A 24,758-nucleotide genomic window follows, 5' to 3' on the forward strand; every position below is an offset into this window, starting at 1 on the left:
CTCATGCAGCAATGATGATGGGGGCCCAAAATAGGGTGTTGGCAGGAGAGGAGAGGAGGAAACAGGAACAAAAAGTAGTTTGAAAGGCGAATTAAAAGAACTTGATCTGGGTTAAGTGATGGGTAGAGACCCAATGTGGCAAGGGGAGAGAAGAATCAAAGAGAAGTCCTCCAAGAGAGGGTGGAGGTCCCGCGGATGAAACATGGATGTCCAGAGGACATGCTGACTGGAGCTGAAAATGAGTGACTTTGGTTTTGTGCATTTTTGAGGTGCCAACTAGACATCAAGTTGGAATTGTAGAACTGGTATTGGAGATACGGGACCCAATTTGATAAGACAACTGTAATAGTAACATAGAAATCAGAAATGACGGTGAGCAAGTGAGGGTGGGAAAGTTCTTCCCAAGGCGAGTTGCTACCTCTCTTGGCTATTTATGTCAAGACAAAGGCCTAGCTGCGCCTGCCTCAGAGCTGTGAAGAGGCAGAAAGAAAGAAAGAGAACCTAGTATGGTCTAGGAATTGTACCAGTGCTCCATACAAGCCACGTACCCACCCTCACTAGACATCTAGACCAGTGCTGTCCAATAGCACTTTCTGTGATGATGAAAACATTCTCTGTGCCAGTACTGTGGCTACTAGCCCCATGTGGCTATTGAGCACATGAAATGTGGCTAGTACAACTGGGAAACTGATATGTAATTTTATTTAAATTTAATTAATTGAAATATAAGTGTAAATAGCCACACAAGGCCAGTAGCTACTACTTTGGACAGGACAGATCTATTCCAACCTCCTCAATTCACATGTGAGGAAACCGACAAAGTGACTTTCTCAGCAAAATTATTTTCCCTAAAATATGAACTGATTTTCGTACAACTCTTTTCCATTTTCATGAAACTGTTTTTGTGTAATTGAGGCCAGGTGTGCTTAATAGAAATCCTGACATGGTTAGAATTTAAGGCCTGAATAACAAGAAAGATCTTTTGAAGAATGGAGGTTTTTGCTAAACTTTTACATTGGTTTTCAAAGTTAGGGTCAACTGGATTATTTTTTAGTAACTCGAATGCTCATTAATACTAATTCTGATGAAACTGATAACCTTGATTGAGCACTGACTACAGGCTAGGAACTTGTATTAGTTATCTACTGCTGTGTAACAAAATACCCCCAAACTCAGCAGCTTAAAACAAAGAACATTTAGTATGTCATTTATTAGTTTCCAAGGGTCAATAATCAAGGAGTGACTTGGCTGCATCATCCTGGTTCAGGGTCTCTGAGGTTGCAGTGAACATGTCAGCTGGAGCTGCCGTCTCTGAAGGCTTGACTGGGGCTGGAGGATCTACTCCTAAAACGGCTTACGCACATGGTTGTTGGCAGCAGGTCTCAGGTCCTTACCTTGTGGGCCTCTCCATAACGCTGCTCACAACATGTGATCTTCCCTCAGGAATAAGTAACCCAGAAAGAGCATGACCAAGTAGGGAACCTGAATGTCCTTTTATGACCCTGCCTTAGAAGTGACACACCATTACATCTGCTGTATTCTGCTGGTCACACAGACCACTTCTAATGCTCTAAAGGAGGAGATTACATATGGTATCAGTATCAGGAGGCAGAGATTATTAGGGGCATCTTGGAGACAGGCCATCTCAGTGCTTCACACATACCATCTTGCTTCAGCCTCATAAAATGAGCAGGTGGAGGCCATTATTTATCCCCTTTTACAGATGAGGTGATTAAGACTCAGAGAGGTTAAGTGACCTCCCAAGTCTCTCAGGTGACAAGTAGCAGAGCCATATCTTTCCAGGTCTTCTTGGCAAAGGCTGTCAGACCTCCACGGTTGCACTGCCAACTACGACATGCTCCAACAGACATTCTTCTTGATCCAGCCCTTTGGCTCAAGGCATTTTGCAGCTGCTAAATCTTTGTGAGAAATTTAACACTGACTTGTCAAAAACTTTTTTTTGGAACTAGGAATAGAAAAATACTTCCTCAACACAATCAAATGCAACTCATGCTACTCATGACTGTAGCAAACATAATATTTAACTGTAAAGCATTAGACACAATCTCATTAAAATCAAGAATGAAGATATAGAGATAAGAAGTAGAATTCTTGGAAAGGAGAGAAAATTATCATTAGAAACTCCCAGAGAATCAACTGGAAGCACTTACCAGTATTAATGAGATTTCAGCAAAGGTGTGGATCTGAGCTACACACCTCAGAGCAGTAGCTTTCTTACAGTTCAGCAGTAACCAGCAACAAGATGCAACAAATCCCCCTCATCCCGCAGTCCCCTTGTGTCACCCTGGAGCCAGTGGCCTGTGCTCATTCTGTGGCCAAAGATTTGTGCCTTTTTTCTGGCCCATGTGCAGGGCAGGGTGCCTGAATGTTTGGGGGCGGGGGGAGGACTGCAAGTCAGACAGCTGCAAAAGGAGCCTTCAGGCTGGAAGTTTTCTGCATGGGTCTAGGACTGTCTAACACCCTGAGGAATGACAGGCAAGACCTCTCCTGCCACTTTGGCTTTTCCTCTGCAGAGAAAAATAAAGGACAGGAGATAGGATGCTGGCAGGGGCTGGACAGTGTCTCACCATAAAAGCGACCAGAATGGAGAGCACCCCTGGTTTTTGAATCCTGACGATCCAGGTTGGGTCATGGCTTGGGCACTATTCATTTGAGGCAGCTATGCACTTCTCCAATCCCCACTTTCTTTACCTGTGGAGCAAAAAGGGGATTGCCTACCTCCTAAGGACTGTGGGGAGAATGCAATATGATAATGAACAGGAAAGTACTTTACCAAATAAGTACAATGGAAACAGAAAGTAAGACTGCTAGTATTGATGAGGGCTCCGAGCCGGCCTGCTGACAGAGCCACGTGCTGTGCCAGCTCTCTGGCTGGTCCCCAGGTCCCCAAGGTGCATCTGACCCAGCTGTAACCCTACACCGAGGTCCCATACAGGCCTCCTGCTTGGTAAACTGACGACACTGGCTGCTTCAAATGCCCTAAGAACAGGCACAGGAATGCAATTATCTTGCACGTTTACCTGGGCCCAGTTTCCTAATCCATAGATGGGCTTTGATTTCGCTGATAAGTTTGTTTGTATTGCAACTTCTGCTTTGAGGACCCAGGGTCAAAGGGTATCACCTTCCTTTCTAACAGGGAGATGGTAGCACATCTCCTGGAGCCTCGGGACAATGCCTCATGCCCCCATCCACGTTTGGGTCTGGCCCACAAGAGAGCCAGTCACCCGAAGTAGGGTCCCAGGGACAAAGACAAGCTCCCAAAGAGCCTGTGCAGTGGGAATGAGCAAACACTGTGAGGCCAGGAGAGCAAGGGTGGAGGAAGAGAAGCCTCAGTGGTCCTCAGAGCACAAGGGGAACAGGCAGGGGTTAGGGGGACACAGGAAATGTCAGGGATTGAGAACTTGGAAGGAGCGAGGGAGAGGCTCTGGGAACAGGGGCCCCAAAATGATCTCTTAGCATTTCAGATGTTTGAGGGTGATTCCCTTGCCCAGGGCCCCTGCCTTTGGGACCTCCAGGAGGTTCCATGCTGAAAGCAGCCAGGATTTCCTAGGTGAAGCACGTTGCCCCACTGTGTTGGGATATGGGGAAATTCGGCAACAGCTGACTTCAATTACTAAGTTCTCTCTGCTTAAGAGACGCCATTCCCCCAGCAGGCTGGAAAATGTTTAAATCTACCTGGACACATGCATGCCCGAGCGGGAGGGGTTTGCTTAGGAAATGGACTGGCTGCTCCCCCCATTCCTGAGATGACAGCAGAGGCCCGCACCCAGAGCCAGGGCCCCCAGGCCCGGCCAGCCGCTGCAGGCTGCAGCCCCAGTGCCCCCGCAGGCTCCTGATTGATGGATGCCCAGCTGTGCAGGAGGCCACTTCTCTCCCTCAGCTCAGTCAGCCCTGGCTGCCTGGGGCTGCAGGTCTATGTCATGGTCCCGTGGGGAGCCGTGGGGAGAGCCTACCCTGAGCTCCTAGGCCTTGCCTGTGGCCACCAGCCCGTGGAGTGAAGGGCTGGCAGCTGTAAACTGCAGCCGAAGACCAGCTGTCCCTGTACATCTGCCCAGGCTGCTTCTGAAGCGCATCCTCTGAACATGACATGACACTCAGCTGGCTGCTGAGAACTAAGAAACCACTTCAGTACGAGGACTCCTGGGTGTAAAGTGCACACGTCTCCCCAGGGAGCCCCGCTGGTCCTGCTTACCCCCAAGTCTGGCTTCTCTCTCCAGCCTCATCTCCCTCAAAACGGAGTTTCTCTCCCTCTCCCCCTGAGGGTCTCTTTTTCTGTGTCTGTAGCTGCCTCTCTACAGTTCTCTCTCCGCCGCTCTGCGTGTGTCTAGGTGTCTCTGTGTGTGTCTGTTTCTCCCTGTCTCTCTGTGCCTCTCTGTCTCTGTCTCTCTCTCTCTGCCTCTCCTATCTCTTTGTCCCTCTGTCTCTCTCTGTGCCTCCCTTTCAGTCTTTGTCTCTTTGATCCTCAGTCTCTCTTGGCCTCTCTCTGATCAGCTCTTGCTGCCTCTGTCTCTCTCTCATCCTTGAATAAAGCTGCTCAGACTGTACCTCCAGCAGGACCGAGGGCCTCCCAGGGTCCCCACAGAACAGAGCAAGGGAGACACTGGGCCAGGCCCATGTGTCAGGTGGGCACAACAGTTTTGCTGGAACTTGCCCTCTGGCCACGTGAAGACTGTCTGTGGCACCAGGGCATTCTGGGCATGCACAGCAGGCTCCAAGGGCGCTCACTTATAGCTGATCCACTTTGCCTAGACAGCAGAAACTAACACACCATTGTAAAGCAATTATACTCCAATAAATGTGTTTAAAAAAAAATTGCTAACAACAACAAAAAAATAGGCAACAGTATTTGGCGGCTCCACTCATCCTGGGAGACGCGGAGGAAAGGTGATTACATGCTGTGTCTGCAAATCCGTGAAGCCCTGTGTCTCCCTCCCAGGGAGCCAGTGTTCTCATTCTCTGTATTCTTTGGTCCTTCCAAGTGGCAGGAAAGACCCTTAGAAACCAGTGTCTGAACAAAATGCCAGCTGGAAAACCGCAGGTTTCTGCTGTTTCTAAGTGAGATGGAGGGAGTGGAGCTGGGGCTGAGGGATAGGTAAAGAATTACTGAAGAAATAATAGGTACAGCAACGCAGAGCCCCATAACTTGAAAGACTTGAAAGGGCAGCTGGGTCCAGGGCTTCTGACTGTACACACCTGTGGCCAGTTCATCCCCCACACCCCCGCGACCACCACTGCAAAAAAATTGCCACCCAGCAACCAATATATGAATCAGAGTAATAATAAGGGCCATTTCTCTTGGGTCAGGGGTACTATCAGCCACTCTCTGTACATTATAATATCTTGGTCAATCCTACCAAAAATCCTAGGTAAGTAGTCCTCTCTCCATTTTACAGATGGAGAAACTGAGGCTCAGAGAGGTTAAGTAACTTGCCTAAAGTTATACAACTAGTGAGTAGAAGAGCTAAGATTAGAACCTAGGACCATCAGACTCCAGGCTGCATGCTTGCCCCATTGTCACCCTGAAGAAAAATTTTTAGTCACATGGAAATGGTTCTTTTCATACCTGAGTGTCCTTTCTGTGAGTGGATCAGAATATACTGATAGGAATATTTGGAGGCAATTAAGCATCTGGTCAAGCTCACCTCTCCTCCCTGCCTTCCAGGCAGCATGTGGCTTCTTAGCATGTCCAGGAGCAGTGCTGTTCCGATCAGTCTAGGTAGCAAAGGCCCACAGTGATGTCTGTGGAGCTTCAGGAAATATTCCATTTGCTGCATCTTACCAGTGGTCAAAACAAAAACAAAAACCAGATATTAAAAGCTTAAGAAAAAGGTATGGAAGAAAAATTTGCAATTGATAAAATTCTAGTATTTTTTTCTTTTCTTTGAATTGGGATAAAACTGACATCATTCTCATTATTGTGGCAGGATACTTTGTTCACTAGATTTGACCCCAAGGTCTAAGAAGGGAAGGAAGGGCTCCCGGGGGACCTCCTCCCGAATGTAGCCGCTCCTCTGATCAGCAGTGATTAGGAGGACGGCGTGTGCCTTACACTTCTCAGGTCAGAGAGAACTTCAGAAACAAAAAGGTTAAAAAAAAAGACATTTGGTCCATCTATCTGTAGACTCTTCCTTACTTCTTTCAGTGGAGAGAAGAGTCCCATTCATCGCCATTGTTTCTGCAAACAAGAGGGGAGAAAAGGGTGGCTTGAAAGGCAGCCAGGCGGTGCAACACACCACACCCACTCGGGGATATTTAAACCTGCTGAGGCTCTTGGAGTTGATCTCTCCCTGCAGTGACCTCACGGGGACAAGGTGTGTATGGCTGGTGCCAGGATAAGGCTGTGGCTTCACCCACAAAAAAAGTTTATGAGGTTTAAAAGAATTCATTACTCTAATAATACAATAGTGACCCAGAGAATATACACCCAAAGTGGATTTGGGCCCAATTGCTAATTTGGCAGTCTTCATTTGACATAAACTCGATTCCATTCCATTCCACAAATATTCCCTGAGTTCCTACTGTGTGCCAGTGCTGAACTAGACACAGAGCTCTGACCCAAAAGAGCTTATTCACTCTAGGAAGGGAGATCAAATAGGTACTCAAAGAGGGAGGGGCGTTCAACAGTCAACAAATGTTTTTTGAGGGCCTACTAGGTGCCAGGCATTCAGAATGAGGGATTCCTTAAAAAAGCTTTTTGGAGGAAGTCTGAGGCAAATTTGACTCTCTTTTTTGATCAAATAAACCACACTCAATTTAATTTCACGGGCAAGTCCCTATTATTTAGGGACTTTAAAAAATAATGTTAATGCTTTTCCATTTAAATTTTTAATGTGTTTCCTGCTAGGCTTTAAGCTTCATGGCGGCTGGGCTGCAGATGTGCCTTGTGCACAGTTTGTCTCCAATGCTGAGATGGTGTCTGGTCTAGTGAGTAGTCTAGAAAAGCATGAACCTGGGGAAGCTCCTGGCCTGCAGGGGTGGATATGAGATGGAGAAGGGATGAGGAACAGAAGGCCTGCTCACAAATTATCCTACAAGACAGAACCACATAAGTTTTCTAAGAGAAATAGCAAAATCTCTCTCTCTCTCTCTCACACGCAGAGTCAATTAAGGGCACAGGATGAATTGTGGGCTTCATACTCCCATGGCTCGCTGAACTGGCCATAGTTTTCAAAGCTTTGAACAATCAAATTGCAGATACCTTGAGTGGCTCTCTCAACACCCAGTTCAACCTCTTTTTTTCTTGCCATCTCTACCATAGAGTCTGAAAAGCTAAAGTACTTCCCAGCTTCCTAGGCAGCTAAGGATGGCCACATGAGATGGTCATCCCTAGCCGAATGAGATGAGGCCAGTGAGATGTTGGCAGAAGACCCTGGGAGGACTTCCCTTTGAGAATATAAAGGCAAACATCACAAGGAGAAAGTGTTTGCCTTGCTGTCCTTCATGTAGCCCCCCTTCCTGCCTGGAATGAGGACTGGAGGTACAGCAGCCATTCTGCAACCATGAGGACGAAAACAAGTCAGGCAGGGAGGTGGTAGGAACCTGGGTTCTGAGAGGTCCCTGAAGCGGTGCCACTCCTGCCCTGGACTGCTCACCGCTGGGCTCCTCTGACAGGAGGGAGAGATCCCCTCCTTTTTCTTGCCATCCCTACCTACCACAGAGTCTGGAAAGCTAAAATAATTATTCAAGCCACTCTAGTTGGTTTCTTTTACTTGTGCCTGAGCACAAGCCTAATAATATGTATAAAACAACCACTACTGACCACTTTCCACATGCTGGAGGCTTTGCATTCATCAGTCACCACGCTGAGAGGCACAGAGAGCTAACATTTTTGGAGCATTCACTTTGTGCCAGAAACTTTTCCGAGTTATTTAGGTGTATCTCCTCTCCACTCCTCATTTATTATCAGTCCCAAACTACAGACAAAGAAGCAGGTTTGGAGAGGCTATGTAGCTTGCACACGTCTGGTAAAGGGCAGAGCTGCTAGCTGAGCTCTTCACCACTCACCTATGACGTCTCCTCTCTGTCTCTTTAATAAAGTCATTCTCAAGGAGTGGCCCCCAGACCTGCAAGCATTGGCATCCCCTGGGAACTTGTTAGACATGCAAATTCCCAATCCCCACCCCAGACCTACAGAATCAGAATCTAGCATGTGGGACCAGCACTCTGTGTTTCAACAAGCCCTCAAGGGGACTCCAATGTGTGTTAAAGCTTGCGAAGCCCTCTTTAGAATATGTGAGGAGCCTCCATTGTCCCCTCCTGGACATTCCTTATTGCAGCTCCCGTCGGGCTCCTCCTTGGGTTCTAAATCTTGGAGTCCTTTTTTGATCCTAGATCCTGGTTGATCTCTGCAGCTGCCTTAATGCAGGAAGAAAAGGGATTCTTTGCTGTTTTGGCCCCAAGTCCAGCTTGGGCCTCAGATCCACAGCCACCTAAGTGCCGTGGTGTTCCAGGAACGCTGTCAGGAACGAGCCTTTCTAACCCAGGTAGCCCCCCCAGCCCACCCCAGGCTGGATCGGCTCATTTGCTGCTCCACGTTCTCCAGTCTCTTTTTCATACATGCCCAAGCACCTCCAAGAGTCCACCTTGGGAAACCCCACCTGGAGCTCCCACCTCCCTCCCAGCTCGATCTTTGGCCCAGGTGGCCTCTAAGGGCCTCTGGAGTTAGGGCCTGGAGCCAAAGATGTGCTTCTGATTTCCAGGGTTTGTGAGTTTTTTCATAGACTCAGAGCTAGAAGGGGACTTTGGGACCATCCAGTTCAATCCCCTGATTTTATCAAAAAACAGAGGCTGAGGGAATAGAAGTGATAGGTCCATGTTTATCAGAAAGACGGTGGAAAGATGGGGTAAAGCCCAATGGAGTAGACGTGGTAGATGCATGTCCCAAGTCTGCAGTGCGGGATGCTGCCTTTCTGACACCCAAGAGCAACTTCATGTCACCAGCTCAAGACACATGCCTACTGACTGAGGTACAAACAGGCCCCAGATGCTTCAGCTCCCGTTGGACAATGTTCATATCAAACTCTGGGCCAACCCACACTTACTGATGCTCCTCTTGAGGATGGAGAGAAATCTCAGACCAGCAGAGTAGAAAAGAGAGGAGAAGACAGGGCTACTGACCTGGGGGAAGAGACCAAAAGATTTTCTGCTTGCAATGATTTCCTTCGAATGTATCCCAGGTTTGAGCTGTCCCTGCGGAATGTTAAGGGGATATTTATGATACTGATGGGGTTAGGAAGAGAAAACTGGGGACCATCAGTAAAGGGACCTTTAAGGGAGGGTGAGAATGACTGTGTTTTTCTCCAAGGCCACTTGGAAGATAAATTCAGGCCCTTCCACAACAGCTACTGCCATGTTCCCTTAGCACAAGTTTTCACTTCTCAAGGTAACAAAGGCAAGGGACACCACACCTCCAAGGTGAGTCCCAGAAGAGAGCCTCCGTGTGCTCTGGAGGATGGCTCAACAGAGGCCAAGTTAATTTAGTTAAATTGTGTCATACTCAGGTGCTCAGCATAATTTTAAAGTGATAATGAACATACGAACTCTTGTTTCTGGGTAGTTTATCTAACGACATCTCTTGGCATGCACAGGCAGCCAATTTCTTCCTGAGGAATTTCCACTAATCTCTTCTCCAGGAATAGACCTTGGCTCGCAAGGCAGTGTCGGTGAGCTCAAGGCATAGCTTGACTTCAGCCCTAGCATTGCCAAAGCAAAATGCCCTGGCTGTAGACAAGTGGACAGAGATTTATAGAGCCTTTTCCGAGGTCCCCAAAGCCAGGATGGTTGCAGCGGTCTGTGAGCTTTGGAGTCTTTCCTGCTTCTGGGATGTGGGGAGTAGAGGTTTGAGGGGGAAGGAGGTGACAGTAGGGAGAGCAGCTCAAGTACATATGATCAGCCTTAGCCACTCTCTGACCTACTTCTCCTTCCTCATCTACCATTTCTGTGGCAGCTTTCCCACCTCACCTGCACTTCATCTTTATGCCAAACAGATTTAAGTTATTTGGGGTGAAATATTGTTGGTTTCCAGACTCTGATTCTCCCTGGGAATGATCTTCAACCAAATAGAAAATATAATTTGTAAAATACCCCATTCAGATTTGCTTCAAAATAATATGGAAGGGGAAAGCAGTGGGGTTACAGATGAAACAGGATTGCCTCTGAGTTGATCATTGTTAAAGCTGGGTGATGGCATTATTCACAATAGCCAACAGGTGAAAACAACCCTAGTGTCCATCAACAGAGGAATGGACACACAAAATGTGGTACATACATACAATGGACTATTATTTAACTTTGGAAAGGAAGGCAATCCTGACACATGCTACAACATGGATGAACTTTGAAGACATTATTCACCCACAGAAGTTGAGATATATATATATATATATATATATATATTTTTTTTTTTTACAGATATGCAAGGATCCAACAATTATAGCAGTCTCTGAAGAAAATAGTTTCAAAAAGACTCTGACCAAAATCAAATGGGTTAGAGAAGAGAGGAAACAGGGGTGAGCATGTTTCCTTATATATACATATACACACATGTATATATACATGTTTACCTATATATACACACACACACATATGTGTATATATGTATACGTGTGCATAGATTTATACACATATATATAGTTCAGTATAAATGGATAATGATAGACTGGAAATGTGTAATGCTGAATAAGAATTCTTAAAATAGAGGTGAAATACTGCAAAGGAAATTCTAATGAGATCTAGAAAGAAAAGTACCATGCTATTTCAGCAAAACCTAGGTGTTGGGGGCAGGGCATACAGAGTAAAAGTATCCCAGAGGCTCTTGGGATAAGGAGAAGAAAATGCAAGAAGTAGAAGTATTCTCAATATCTCAATGGCATAAATCTTAGAAAGTCAAAGCCGAGAGTTGGCTCCCGTGCTCCAGCTCTTTTTTTTTTTTTTAATTTAATTAATTAATTTATTTATTTTTGGCTGTGTTGGGTCTTCGTTTCTGTGCGAGGGCTTTCTCTAGTTGCGGCAAGTGGGGGCCACTCTTCATCGCGGTGCGCGGGCCTCTCACTATCGCGGCCTCTCTTGTTGCGGAGCACAGTCTCCAGATGCGCAGGCTCAGTAGTTGTGGCTCACGGGCCCAGTTGCTCCACGGCATGTGGGATCTTCCCAGACCAGGGCTCGAACCCGTGTCCCCTGCATTGGCAGGCAGATTCTCAACCACTGCGCCACCAGGGAAGCCCCTCCAGCTCATTTTTCACGAAGCCCCCCAAATGCTAAACAGATTTCCTGTACCCTCGGGGACAAGCACCTCCTCTCTGGCCAAAATCCTGCCCCATTTTCTCACCCCAGTAATATGCAGGGCCTCACAGCCAGCTCCTGCAGGGGCAGCCAGCAAGCATCCCAGGCTGTCTCACGCTCTGTAACAAAATGCCTGGAGCCCACCTCTTTCCTAGTCTCTTTTTTCTAAGAGGGGGCCATGACTTGCTCCCATGAACCCAGGCAGGGGCTGTTTCCCATCACTTCTTGCAATGAGGTATTTCATGGGGCCTGAGAGAGGAAATCAGGTCTCTGCTCCCCCTGGGATTAGTGCCATTCTCTCGTCTGTTCACCCAGAAGGCCCTTTCTCTAGGTCTGACATAACTTTCTCCTCCAAGACAGGACCAGCGAGAATCCATTTGTGTATAGAAAGACGAGAAGATACTTTTGACATATTGTAATGTGAAAGAAGTAGGCTGCAAAATAATTTATATAATATACCTCTATTGTAAAAAAAAAAAAAATCCCACAAAACTATATTACACCTTCATTGCATAGATATATAAATGGGGAGGGAACTGGGATTGGAGGTAAGCAAAGGGGAGTTTAGTTTTATCTATATTGTTTGAGTGTTTTACAGTAGGAATGTAATCATGAATCACATGTGTGTAATTTAAATATATACTTAACCCATAACAAGAAGAAAGACCTTCATGATTTGAAGGGCAGATACGTCCATTAATCCATTCATAAATGCCCATTGTAGGTCAGTAGCTGCTGGGGAGAAGAAATGACTCATACATAGCTGAGTCCTGGAGGCATTCTCTATCTGGTAGAGGAGATAAGACGTGTAAACCAGTAAGTGAAATAGGAAGACGCCCAGTGGAGAACCGATGTGTGCAAGAGCAGATGAGGAGAGAATTTGGGAGGAGACGAGCGAGAACAGTAAGCACTTGAGTTGGACTAGCCTGAGGGGGGGAGGGGAAGTAGGGGGGAATAGTGAATGATACAGCTAGAAAGGGAAACCAAGGCAAAAGCGTTCATTTATTTATCTAATGCTTCCTGAGTGCCAACGAATCTCATTGCCTAATGGTGGGAGAGGCGAGAGGTTGTCTGGGGCAAACAATAAATACATTTTGCTGTGTACCTGAAACTAACACAACTTTGTTAATCAACTATGCTCCAATATCAAATAAAAATTAAAAAAAACAAAAGACCTTGTGAAGGCCAGCTGGCTGGAGATAGCAGATTTAGGAGTCCTTGTTTCTGGGTGGAGGGCGAAGCATGGGAAGGATCAGTCAAGGAGAGCACTTGGTGTGGGACCAGGAAAGGAGAGGGTCATTATGGAATCTCTTGGGATCTCAGCAAAACAGGGAAAGATCTAGGGAAAGAGGCCAGGACTTCAGTTACCCGGGAAGGTTACAAAGGAGCCAACAGAGGAATTGGGTTCTGGCATTTCCACCTCAAACTTGGGCTCCCACCCTCCAAGAGTGGCCGCCCATCTGATTCTGTGTGTGCATCTGGCACTGGCTGCGCAGAGCTGCAGCTGGGAGCTGACTGGATGAGGCAGAGACAAGAAGAGAGGGCCTCGCTTACAGCATGGAGGAGGGAGGGTTATAAACTGGACATTCAGGATATAAGAACTGCTAAATAGTGAAGGGAGTAACCACATCCTCTGATTAGGGGTCATGTCCAAGGTGACGGTGCTCTGCATCTCGCCTTCATAGTGTTCTCCACTGGCTCCTCCCCTACGGCTAGCTTGGGAGCCCACTCTCCCCAGGCCTCAGAGAGGAGACGAGGAGCACACACGTCTTCCCGCCTGTATGTGGGTTCAGGACTTTGCCTTAGTGGGCTGCTGGTGAGTGGTGAGTGGCAGACATGTTTTACAACCCCAGATTAAATGCTCCTTCCATATGAGTTTATGTTTATGTCTTTCAGATTTCATTGTTCTATGAATAAAATGCAAGCTGAGTTTGACAGTCAAGGCTACCATAACCTTGTTCCATAATACTTAGCTGTGACTGGTGTCTTCAATATGTGCTACCCTTCTCCATCCTGCTCCCTGCCCCAGGGGCTATCCTACAGTAGCCTCTGGCTTCTGTTGGGTTCAGCTATTGGGGAGCTCCAGATGGATACCTGAGTGGTGCGGGGTGGGGGGTGGGTGATGACAGGGTATTTATTCCTCTGGGTCTAAGTGTGATGCTGGCTTTATGAGACTGAAGCTTCCAGTTTTATTGGTCCACAAAAACCAAAAATATCACCAAATGCAGAAAAATAACAGTATTTTTCTGTTTTCAGCAGCATACTCTTTGCCTCTTCATCTGACAACTTTGTAATAAATTTTTCTAGAGAAAGAACGGAAATATAATCCATTCTTTCCTCTAGTGGGTTTGATTGGAATTGGATTCTTTTTATATTGGTAACGTAGAACCATTTCAGTTTCACAACTCATCATTTGTAATGTCATGTAAAAATCTGAGATTGCTGTCCCATTTGGGAATACCTCTATCATTTTCTTCCATATATAACTAAGATTTAGAGCATTTCAAATTTTCTTGTTCAGGAATTAATCTTAAATACTCTTTGAATTGCTAAGACTTATAAACCAGCTTGTCTTTGGGCCCCATTATAGTGGTGGCATACCATGAGTTTTATGTTATCTTTTATAGAGGGTGCTGTGTGGTTTTCCCCCATGGGGCCAGTGCAGCCATCCCTCAGCTGCTGGAATATAGGATCTGCTGGGGCCACATTCTGGTCGGCTTTTCCCAGTCCTTCCATCCTCATTTCCTTACAAGTATAACTCCTGAGAGCTCTCCACAGTAAAAAAGTTACATGCAACTTTCCATTTCATAGGCCATTTCTAGGGAACCCCATCTAGGACATCTTCATAGATGTCAGGATTTTGTATCAAAGCAGTAAGAAATGTAAATCTTTTGCCAATGAGTTCATATGCTTTACTCCTCCATCAATAAGATTATCGAATAATCCAAGGTCCTTTAATTCTATTTGCATTTTCTTTCTTCATCTTAATAAATTGCTAATTTTGATATAATCTGAAATTTTTTAATGCCTATAGGCTATAAACACAGGAATCTGAGAACTAATATGTGAAATTCCATTTAAAAAGAAATAGTATGGTGCGTTTATAGTTGCAGGTGCTGCATTATACTACTGACAATGAGAACTGAATTCTAGACTTAAAATTTTATGTCTGATGATGGGCCACAGACCAGCCCTCGTTCCTCACACAAACCTCTGTTCTCTTCACTACCCCCATACATCCATGCTGGGCACCAAAGGACACATTCTTATTACAACTGACCTCTCTGTACCTTCAAGTCATGACATCAGATGAGTTGGCGGTAAGAGTATTCCTGGAAGCCATTCCTACATGAGGACAGCTAGCGGTGAATTAAATATATACAGAGTGACTGTGAGCAACTTAAATATATCACACCAAACCCAAACTCATCTTCTCCTTAACCAGATCCTAAAAATGCCCATGCCGCCTCCAAAGCCACCCAACATAGGATGTGTGTGGCAGAGGGAAACTAGGATCAAAAATATCTTACTTTTACAAAATTTACCCAAAAAAATTTATAAAAACATGGAACATATGAACTTTGCTAGGGTTCCTTCCCAGGCCTGGGAAGGGGCCTGTGCAACTCTGAACCCTACAGCTTGAACTTAACCAGTTTCATTGTAAATCCGCCTCTGCCTGGACCTCTCCCTGCAAGGTTGCCTGGAACTGGCTGCATCCTTGACTGAGGCCACTGTTCTTCTAAGGCAGCTGTTCTACTGCACACTCTCTCTCTGTTCTAGCCATAGTCTCTCTGTGCCTAGAGTTGTAATGCCTTGGCTCTTACTGAGCCTGGTTTACTGGGCTATTCTTTATGGTTCTCCTACACCCACACGTTTGCAAATAAACCCTTTTCAAATGATCCCATCTTGGGTGTGCCCTCTGTTTCCTGTTGGGACCCTGACTAGTCGTCACTCCCTCCTCCCCAACAAGACCTCTGTTCCCCTCCAGTTGCCCCCTGCCTCCCCCTTCCTTACCCACCCCAGATCATTCATTCTCCCAGACCTTGGCTTCCACCATCCCCCTGCCTAAATGTTCTCAGCAAATCTTGCCCTTTCTTCCAGGCCCAGCTCCACCCTACCCTCCTTCCCAGTCAGAGTAGTGTTCAGGAAGCACTGCAGGGTGAATGGATGTTTGGATATTATCCGAGAAGTGTCTGCTTTGCAGAAGCTCCCGGGAAGGGGGAGGGGTTCCTGAAGATACTGATTTTACAATTAACCCTCGGAGAAGGAGGCTCTTTACAACATCTTTCCTGGAGACTAGACTCACTGTTTATTGCATCACTTAGGGAGACCCTGTCAAAGTGAGGAAGGTTTCTTCCATCCCCCAGGTGAGTGTGGCGGGATTCCCTGTATCTGTGAGTATGTGAGTGATTAAAAGTGAACCTGGCCAAGTTCCCTACACAAATCATTTCCAGCCACAGTGCCCGAGGGATTCTGCTGGAATGCAGGGCAGGAACACAAATGGATTCTCACTGGCCCTGTCTTGGAGTAGAAAGTTATGTCAGGCCTAGAGAAAGGGCCTCTGGGAGGACAGACAAGAGAATGGCACTAATCCCAGGGGGAGCAGAGACCTGATTTCCTCTTTCAGGCCCCATGAAATACCTCATTGCAAGAAGTGATGGGAAACAGCCCCTGCCTGGGTTCATGGGAGCAAGTCACGGCCCCCTCCCAGAAAAAGGAGACTAGGAAAGAGGTGGGCTCCAGGCATTTTGTTACAGAGCGTGAGACAGCCTGGGATGCTTGCTGGCTGCCCCTGCAGGAGCTGGCTGTGAGGCCCTGCATATTACTGGGGTGAGAAAATGGGGCAGGATTTTGGCCAGAGAGGAGGTGCTTGTCCCCGAGGGTACAGGAAATCTGTTTAGCATTTGGGGGGCTTCGTGAAAAATGAGCTGGAGCACGGGAGCCAACTCTCTGCTTTGACTTTCTGAGACTTATGCCGGAAAAAAATGTAGGGGCTTTCAAACCAGAAAAGTACCAGATGTCTGGGGAATTGCTTTCTCTGGCTGATTTGAAATTAGGACATGTTTTTATCTCCTTCATAAAATTAGAGAGGTATGCCTGTCTAAATGGAAGTAGTGATGGATGACCTCTTGACTCTCCACTTGTGAGTGGGCAGGATGGGGGCGTGGGAGTTTGGGTGGTTGATAGTCCGTGGAACATATTATTCAGCATCAGTGGAAAGAGCACTGAGCACAGGCAGTGTCTGTGACCTAGGCCAAGTCCCACCGCTAAGTGTTGTGACTTTGGGCGAGTCAATTTCCTATTCTGAACCTCAGGGTTCTCGTCTATAAAATGAGTTAATCGGATGAAATGATCTTTACTGTCTCTTCTAATTGTAAAAATTCTATGATTCTCTTAAAACCAGCCACAGGCCATTGAGATTGTAAAACTGTTTTCTAGTCCTCTGATTAGGTGAGTTTATTCTCCTGTGAGCCTTCTCAAATAAACATTAGTCTGTCATATATCCTGCCTTAATAGCCACCTCAAAATGTAATCCCCTGGGACTTAAACGGAGCATAAATACACAGAAGATGAAAGTATCTTGGGTGTCCCTCGTTTAGGCTCCCATTACCTTCCAAAGCTGAGTCTCGTTCCCGACACTGTTCTCCTTAGGTGGCTCAAGATTGCCAGGACACTCGTGGGGCCATTTGCAGGCGGAGAAGACCCATATCCTCCTGGCAGTTTTCCATGACCTTGAATCCTGGAACCAAATCATCGCCCCATTGGGTTTCAGTCCCTCAGAATGCTTCCAGCTCACCCTGACTGCTAATTTATTGGTGAGAGAACCTCCTTAAACACAGGAGCTGGAAAGAAGTGATGCTTTCACAAGGAAACAGGTAGAACAGGTAAGGCCTAAAGGCCTTGTCTCATAGCACTAGTTTTGGATCAGGCAAGCCCAGATTTTATTCTCAGTGGATTACTTTCTAGCTGTGTGATCTTAGGTAAGTTGCTTAACCTCCCTGAACCTCACTCAGTGTCCTCCTCTGTGAATACCTACCTTCCAGCATGGCCATGAGGTTTAGAGATACTATACATAGAACAATCGTCTCTGTGCAGTGGCTCACGTGTATCTGGAGCTCAATACGTTTTAGTTCCTTCTCCTTCTCCTTCCTTTCATGAAATATGAGAAAGTGAAAAGTTGACGACTGTTAGCTTAATAGCATCGTGGGCTCATCATATCAGGCCTGTACCCAGTTCTCCAGCCTATCTTTTCCCCAACCTTTCAACTTCTCTGAACTGGTCACATAGAACCACCCACCCATCTCAACACACATCCTTGTGCCCTCCCCAATCTTCACTTGCCTAAGTATTTCTCATTCTTCAAGGTCTGGTTCAAATTCCAGGTTATGCAGGAAGCATTCCCTGACTTCTAACTAGAAATCAACACTGCCTCCTCTGAATTACTGCAGTGCTTTTGCTATCCACTCATCATTTTTCCCTTCTACGATAAAGATGTAAAAATATTGCTCCCTCCGCCCTCAACCAGCAGACCATGAATGATAAATACTGTACATGTATCATCTCAGAAACCCTCAGGAGAGTGATCTGCACGAAGCTGAAACTCAGAAAACAGTCTTGGTTGAATAAATGAATAGAGATGTATTTATTTGAGGTAGAAGACGAGATAAGATAAACGGTAGCTCTTCAGAAAAAGGAATAGAGGAGAAAGGGAAAGTAATGCTATTTGCAAACCTATTGTGTGAGGTGAATATTGCCATCCCAGTTTACAGCGGTAGAAAATGAAGCTGGTGGAAGCTAAGTAATAATGTTATATAACCATTAACAGGCACAATTATGTGTTGAGTACGGTACAGTGCTTCACATGCATCATTTCATTTAATACACCCAACAACCCTTATGAAGTAGTATTATTCCCATTTTGTAGATGAGGAAGCTGAGGCCCAAAGAAGTTAAGATAACCAAAGTTTACAAAGCTCCTCTAGTAGAGGGGGGTGCTGTAAATTTATACACTGTACCTCAAATGTGGATACTTGGTGGGGTCCTTTATTGTCCATAACTGATGACTTTGACCTCTAGAGCCCCAAATCTCACTGAGGAGCAGGAAAAAAATATCAAAATTTGCCAAGTCAAAGATCTCAGAGTGGTTTTTTTGAGGAAGAATGGGAGTAAAAGAGATTTTTTTTTTTGAGATATTATTTTTTGTGTTTATTTTTTCCCAGTTTTCTCAGTTTCTTTTGAACAAGTATTTAAATAATTCAAGACTCAAACTCCTTCCCAGGCTATCTCTCCCTCTCCAGGTTATTGCTCCTCCCCTCTGCCCCTTGAGAAGGCTGGTCCTTGTTTGCTTCTGTAGGTTCTCACCGCCCTAAGTCCGTACTATGCCTGCTCACAGGGCCCTATTCACACCTGCAGCCAAAGTCCATGCCGCACAGCATGTGGCCTGTTCTCCGGCCCGTCTGACGCAATGTGACGTCCCCTCCCTCTCTCCTCCCTGCTGCTGGCTCAGCGGCACCCCGGCTCTCACCAATCCAGCAGACCTGGGTCTTGGCCTGTCCCTTGCGGTGTGGACGGTCCTCCTCACAGTCTCTGCTTTGGGTCACTTCCCCCTGTGGTGGGCCTGCTGGCCTCAGCTCTTGGTGACCTTTTGCATTCCCTACTGGGGGCCCCCAGGAGCTTCTGGCTCAGGCCGGGAAGCACCAAGCTGGGGGGCAGTCCTGCCTCAGGCCTGCTCTCTGCTCTGTGAACCGACCCCTGGTCAGTGTGGGATCCTCTAAGGCAGTCTCTTCCCAGAGTCTCTTAGGCAGGAAGAGGAGCACAGCCTTTTGCTCTGGAATCTTCCTCAACTGAATTGACGGTTTCTAATCCTCACCTTCTGGGCACTTCTTCCTTTCCTTTTTTGCCTCCCACTCCTTGTCCCCTTGTTCCTTTCCCTCCAACTGTTTGACAGGGACGGTCCCTATGTCGCATCCTCCTCCTTCTTGCGGCACCGTCCATCTTATTCTCTTTCTTAGAGCCATAAAGGCAGAATGACTGCAAGAAGAATATATAAGGAAGGTATTTTGGAAAGTGTTATCGTCGTTCCACTTGTAGCACTAGAAATTAAATCCAAAAGTGTCCAACTCTAAAGCTTAGCTCTCAACCACCATGTTACAGATCCCAATACTACAAAACTAGAGTAAGGGATTGAACCCAGGTCTAATCCAACCTCAAAATCCAAGCTTTTCCATTAAGCCATTTTTCTTTTTCATTCCACCAACAGAAGGCACCCCCAGACCCTGTCCCCTCCAGACATATCCTGGGGCCTCCTTTCTGTGCCATAGCAGGTGCAAAGCCCCAGAGCCCTCACTTCAGCGCCAGGGCCTCCTTCCTCCCGCCCGAGCAGAATCCAGGGCATCTCCAGTGTTGACTCAAGGGTGCGTTAGGAGCAGAAATGCCAAAGACCTGTCTTGGGAAGCACCTGTGCATTTGCTTGTTTGCTTCCGATCACTTAAGGCAGGGCTGAGCGGCCCTTTAATAGGTTTGTTTTTGTGTTTGGTTTATTCCTCCGACAGGGTGAGTGGATTTCACTTAGCTGTGTAAAGGAGGAAAGGCAGTGTGTGAGCCACGCGGTGCAGCGAACACTGAAGTTTCCCACTGGCGGCCTCAGAAAGCCTCTTGAGAAACTTACTCTCTTGGTTTGGTGCAAGATTTGTTTTATTTTGTTTTCCCCTCAGCCAGATATTCAGAATCTGTTTCACTCACCTGGAAAGTTGCATCATCTTGACAAGCACAAGGCAGTTAAGAGATTCCCAGCTGCTCCTGTTGCTACTGTGTATTCGCAGGCAGAGAGAGAGAGGACAATTGGCCTCTCAGAAGTGCGTTTGCTGGTAAGTAGAAATGCGGAGCTGAGGCAGTTTCTCAGGTCATTCTGATAAACATGAATGATATTTGCCCCAAATATATTGGGTCATAATTTTCAGCCTGAGGCAAAAGTGAGGCATCTCCTGGATTACGTTAGCTCTTTACTACAGGTATGGAAAAACCCAGTCTAAGGGTTTAATTTAGCAACCACTTACTGAGTTTCTGATGCACAAGAGAAAGGGTCTGGGCAGGTCAGCATTTTGATTACAAAGACAGATAAGATATGGCCTTGAACCTTGTGGTTTCTGGCTGGTGGGGGTGGCTAAGGATGAAGCATACAGTGCCTGCTCCCCTTAGGAAAATCCTCTGTGTCTTAACCCTGCCCTGACCCTCTTGCTTCACAGGCTGATTTCCGGAAAGGTTGGTTCACATGCACTGCTTCTAAGTCTCCTCCTGCTTCTGCTCCCTGCCATCCTCTGACCCTGCTTTAGCTACCACACTGACATGCGCATTTTAGTCTTTATCTTCCTAGGGTTGCTGTATTTAGCAAATAAAAGTAGAGGATTTACTTATACTAAAAAAATTTGTTTCAATCTGAAATACAAATTTAATTGGGCACTCTTTTTTTTTTTTTTCTTTAGTTTTGGCTTTATTTACTGGCATGGATGATCATATAGGGCACTCTGTATTTTATCTGGCAACACCAACTCTTACATGGCTTGTCTGCCAGTTCTAGAGACTGTTCCTTCTTGAAGTGATCTCCTCCTTTAACAGATGCGACATTGACTGACATCATCACTCTCTTCGAGTCTTCTTCCCCTTGGACCACCCCTCAGCCTCTTAATCGCTGAGCATCCCCAGAGTTGCAGCCTCTGTTCTCTCTCCCTCATTCTTCCCAGAACACCTTCAGCAGAGTCATGGCCTCAGCCCCATGGTTCAGCATGGATGAGTCTACTTCTAGCCTAGAGACCACACTTGCTACACTCACCTCAAATCTCTGTACCTCGTGGTCTCTTGGGCAACTCCAAGATGTATCACAGGTTCCCCAAACTCAGCGTGTTGCAAATTTTGCTCATGTGTCCTTCTCCATTCCTTCTCTGCCCAATCTCAGTGAATTTACACAATCATCCAACCCACCTGCAAGTCAGAAGACCTGCAATCACTCTCAATTCTGTCCTCTCCCTCCCTGCACATCCAATTTGTCTCCACGAAGTGTGGATTCTATCTTCTAAAGATCTCCCATTTGTCCTCCACTCCCCCTCTGCCATTGGCCTATTATAGACCTTCATCATCTCTCACCTAGATCATTGCAGGAGCCTCCTAATTGGTTTCTCTGCCTCCCTTCCACCTCCCTCCCATCTATCCTCCACACTGTCCCCTGAAGGCTTTTGCCAACACAAAATTTGCATTATGCCCTTCACTTGCTTCACTGGTTCTTTATCAACCATTGGGTAACTTGTCATATGGGACTCTTCACCACCTAGTAAATGCCCACCTCTCCAAGCTCATCAGCTGACACAGAACAGCCCCAGTCATACTGAAAGTATGCTCTCCAAGCACACAGTATGGTCTCAGAGTCTGATTTCACATATGTCATGGTTTTTTTTTCTGCAGCACACTCTTACACTTGAAACCACAGAGAACTACTCATCCTCCCAGCCTCAGGTCAAGCTTTGCGCCTTACAGAAGCCTTCCTACATTCTCTAAGAAGACATTGTTGAGGAGGGGTCGGGTGCTCCCTGCTCTATGTTCCTCTAGCTGCTAGAGTCTAGCACTTTGTACTAACCTCTGTTAGAAGGCTCTCTAGACAGATGATCTGTTTGCAAATCTTGTATGTCCTGTAATTGTTTGAGCATTGCACCAGACCCTGAACTCCTTGAACACAAGGACCATATCTTTTGTTTAGTTTTATTGATATTTAGAACTTTAAAAATATCTGTAAGAACATAGAAACTAATACAACCAACACCTGTGTTCCAATTTTCCAGAGTTGACCACTATAGTATTGTTTTATTTGCTTCCAATATTATTCCTTTGACTCTCCTCTCACCCCTCAGAGGCAAAATTGGAGGCCAAAGATCCCCAAGTAGGGATCCCCGAGTAGATGTTTAAGAAGTGCTGGGGTGGGGTGGCGGGTAATCTGGGAGGAGCAGGAAATCAGTGATCAGTTAAGGCATTCTTGTAATGGGCTTTGAAACAACAGAAATCCACCTTTTTCTTAAAAACACCGTTTTCCCAGAGACTGAAGGCCCACTTGAGCTGTATACTGGTGGCAAACTGAAAACGTTAAATGAAAGAAAATCTTACTTTATGTGGTTTTGGCTTTAAAAAAAGAAAAAAAGATTTTGAAGAATGTGGCAACACTTAAAGCCCTGGTGAAGCTTATTTTGAGTTTGTTTCCGTGCTCATTCAAAGAGCTCTCTCAACCAGCTAAGAATATGTATCAAAATATTAATTGTATCTTTGGGTGGAGAAATTGGAACCAATTTTCTTTTCTGTTTGCCAATCTGCATTTTTTTTAGAGCAATGAAGAAAAGGGAAACTGCTTTAAAACTATATCCAAGGAAAATTAAATCGTTTGAGAAATATTTCATGAGACGTATAGGATTTGAAGAGCTAGAGATTATATGTTGATAGAATTTGAAGCTTGAACTTTAATGCGATTTCTCCCTGTCAGGATTATGGATTGACTGTACCACCCAGAGGACAAACAGCTGACCTCAAATCACATGCCAATATATTCACAATTAAACAATCATTCAAGAAGCTATAAAGCACACAAAATGCATAGTGGCTACAAATAGTCAACAAATAAAGCTTCTGTGTTTTCTTGCCTGAGAACAAGGGGCCTGTTCTTTTAGTATTTAGAGCGAATAGTGAGACTCTGTGGAAAAAAATACAGCAGTTGGTAAATGTTCTAAGGGAGGCATTGCAAACGTCAGAGAAGCTGGGTGCTCCTGACTTCACCTGTGGTTGGCTAAGGATGAAGGATGAGGAGGTGGCCAGTGGGCCTCTAGATTACCAATTCAACACAGAAAGTGACCATTCTGAAATCTCAGTTTTTTCCTTCTTAATTTTTTCCTTTCTGGATTTTAGAACAGGAGAAGTATTTAGTAATGAGAAAGTGATTTATTGAGAGTTTTCCCACATATACTACTCAAATGAGGTGGTGCTTTTTCCCCTAAAGATGACGTCTCTGTTCCAGGACAGATTACAGTTGATAAACAGTCTAGAAAGCCTTGCAAAATTTGGAAGCATTTGGAAAACGGGACAATTTTCTCCATGTATTCAGTCCTAGGCATTTGGCATAGAAAGGGCAACAAAGCAAAGTGCCTGGTTTGGTTTCTTTTTTTTTTTTTTTTAATTAATTTTATTTATTTATTTATCTTTGGCTGTGTTGGGTCTTCGTTGCTGCACGGGGGCTTTCTCTAGTTGCGGCGAGCGGGGGCTACACTTCATTGCAGCGCGTGGGCTTCCCATTGCAGTGGCTTCTCTCATTGTGGAGCACGGGCTCTAGGTGCGCAGGCTTCAGTAGTTGTGGCACGTGGGCTCAGTAGTTGTGGCTCACGGGCTCTAGAGCACAGGCTCAGTAGTTGTGGCACACGAGCTTAGTTGCTCCGCAGCATGTGGGATCTTCCCGGACCAGGGCTCGAGTCCGTGTCCCCTGCATTGGCAGGCGGATTCTCAACCACTGCGCCACCGGGGAAGCCCGTTAGACCCTCATGTGGGTTTAGTTGTTTTTAGTTTCCCTTGCTTCTTGAGGGAGGAGAGTTGTGCTAATGCTTGCTATTTGCACATCCAAAGGGTGGAGGTGGTTTATGGCAACCTCTGCACTCACCAGTCCTCACCTTTTTAGCATGGGGTCAGACAGCCACATTTCCCTGAGGACCCCTTGCCAGGATGCCACAGGGTGCAACCAAATCCTATAGTGTGAACTGGAAGCATCGGTGGTGGCACTGGTGTCTGATGGACTGTGAACTGAGGGTGGCAGGTCAGCCTGCCAGGCTCCATTCCAACAAATGCCCTTTAGAGAGCTGACCTTCTGTTTGCTGGGCCTTTCTTTACTAGACACCATGTGGAATTCTGGTAATAATTCAGGAAATAATTGAAGGCGTTCACTTGTTCAGTATGTCAGTCAGTCAACAAATCTTTCTTAGGCACCTACGATGTGTAAGGTACGAATAGATGCAAAGAATGCCACAAGAATAGAAACTTAGACCTGTGAGAGTAATTTATAATTTACCATGTTCATCTATGTTATGTCAAAGAAGATAAAACAGAGACGGTCCTTGCACTCGAAAAGTTTATAATCTAGTAGGGGAGATGAAACATGTACAGAGTACAATTTAGTACATGTCACAAGAAAAACCAAGTTCCTGACCAGGGAATGAACAGATATCCTGGAATCACAAGCTAGTACTTTCACGTTTCAGAGAGTTTGAAAGGGGAGAGACCACATCCAGCTTTGGACCAGGGCTGTGTCTACACAGGACCTACATGGTGGGATTTGGATGTGTGAGTGTGCCGCATAGGGTGGCTATACTTTTGTCGCCTTGAAAATATTTTACAATGTGCTCCCTTGGTTTTGAGGCTCAACATCTTTTTCAGGGAACTGT

The sequence above is a fragment of the Eschrichtius robustus genome, chromosome 6, assembly GCF_028021215.1.
Source record: "Eschrichtius robustus isolate mEscRob2 chromosome 6, mEscRob2.pri, whole genome shotgun sequence".
Taxonomy (NCBI): domain Eukaryota; kingdom Metazoa; phylum Chordata; class Mammalia; order Artiodactyla; family Eschrichtiidae; genus Eschrichtius; species Eschrichtius robustus.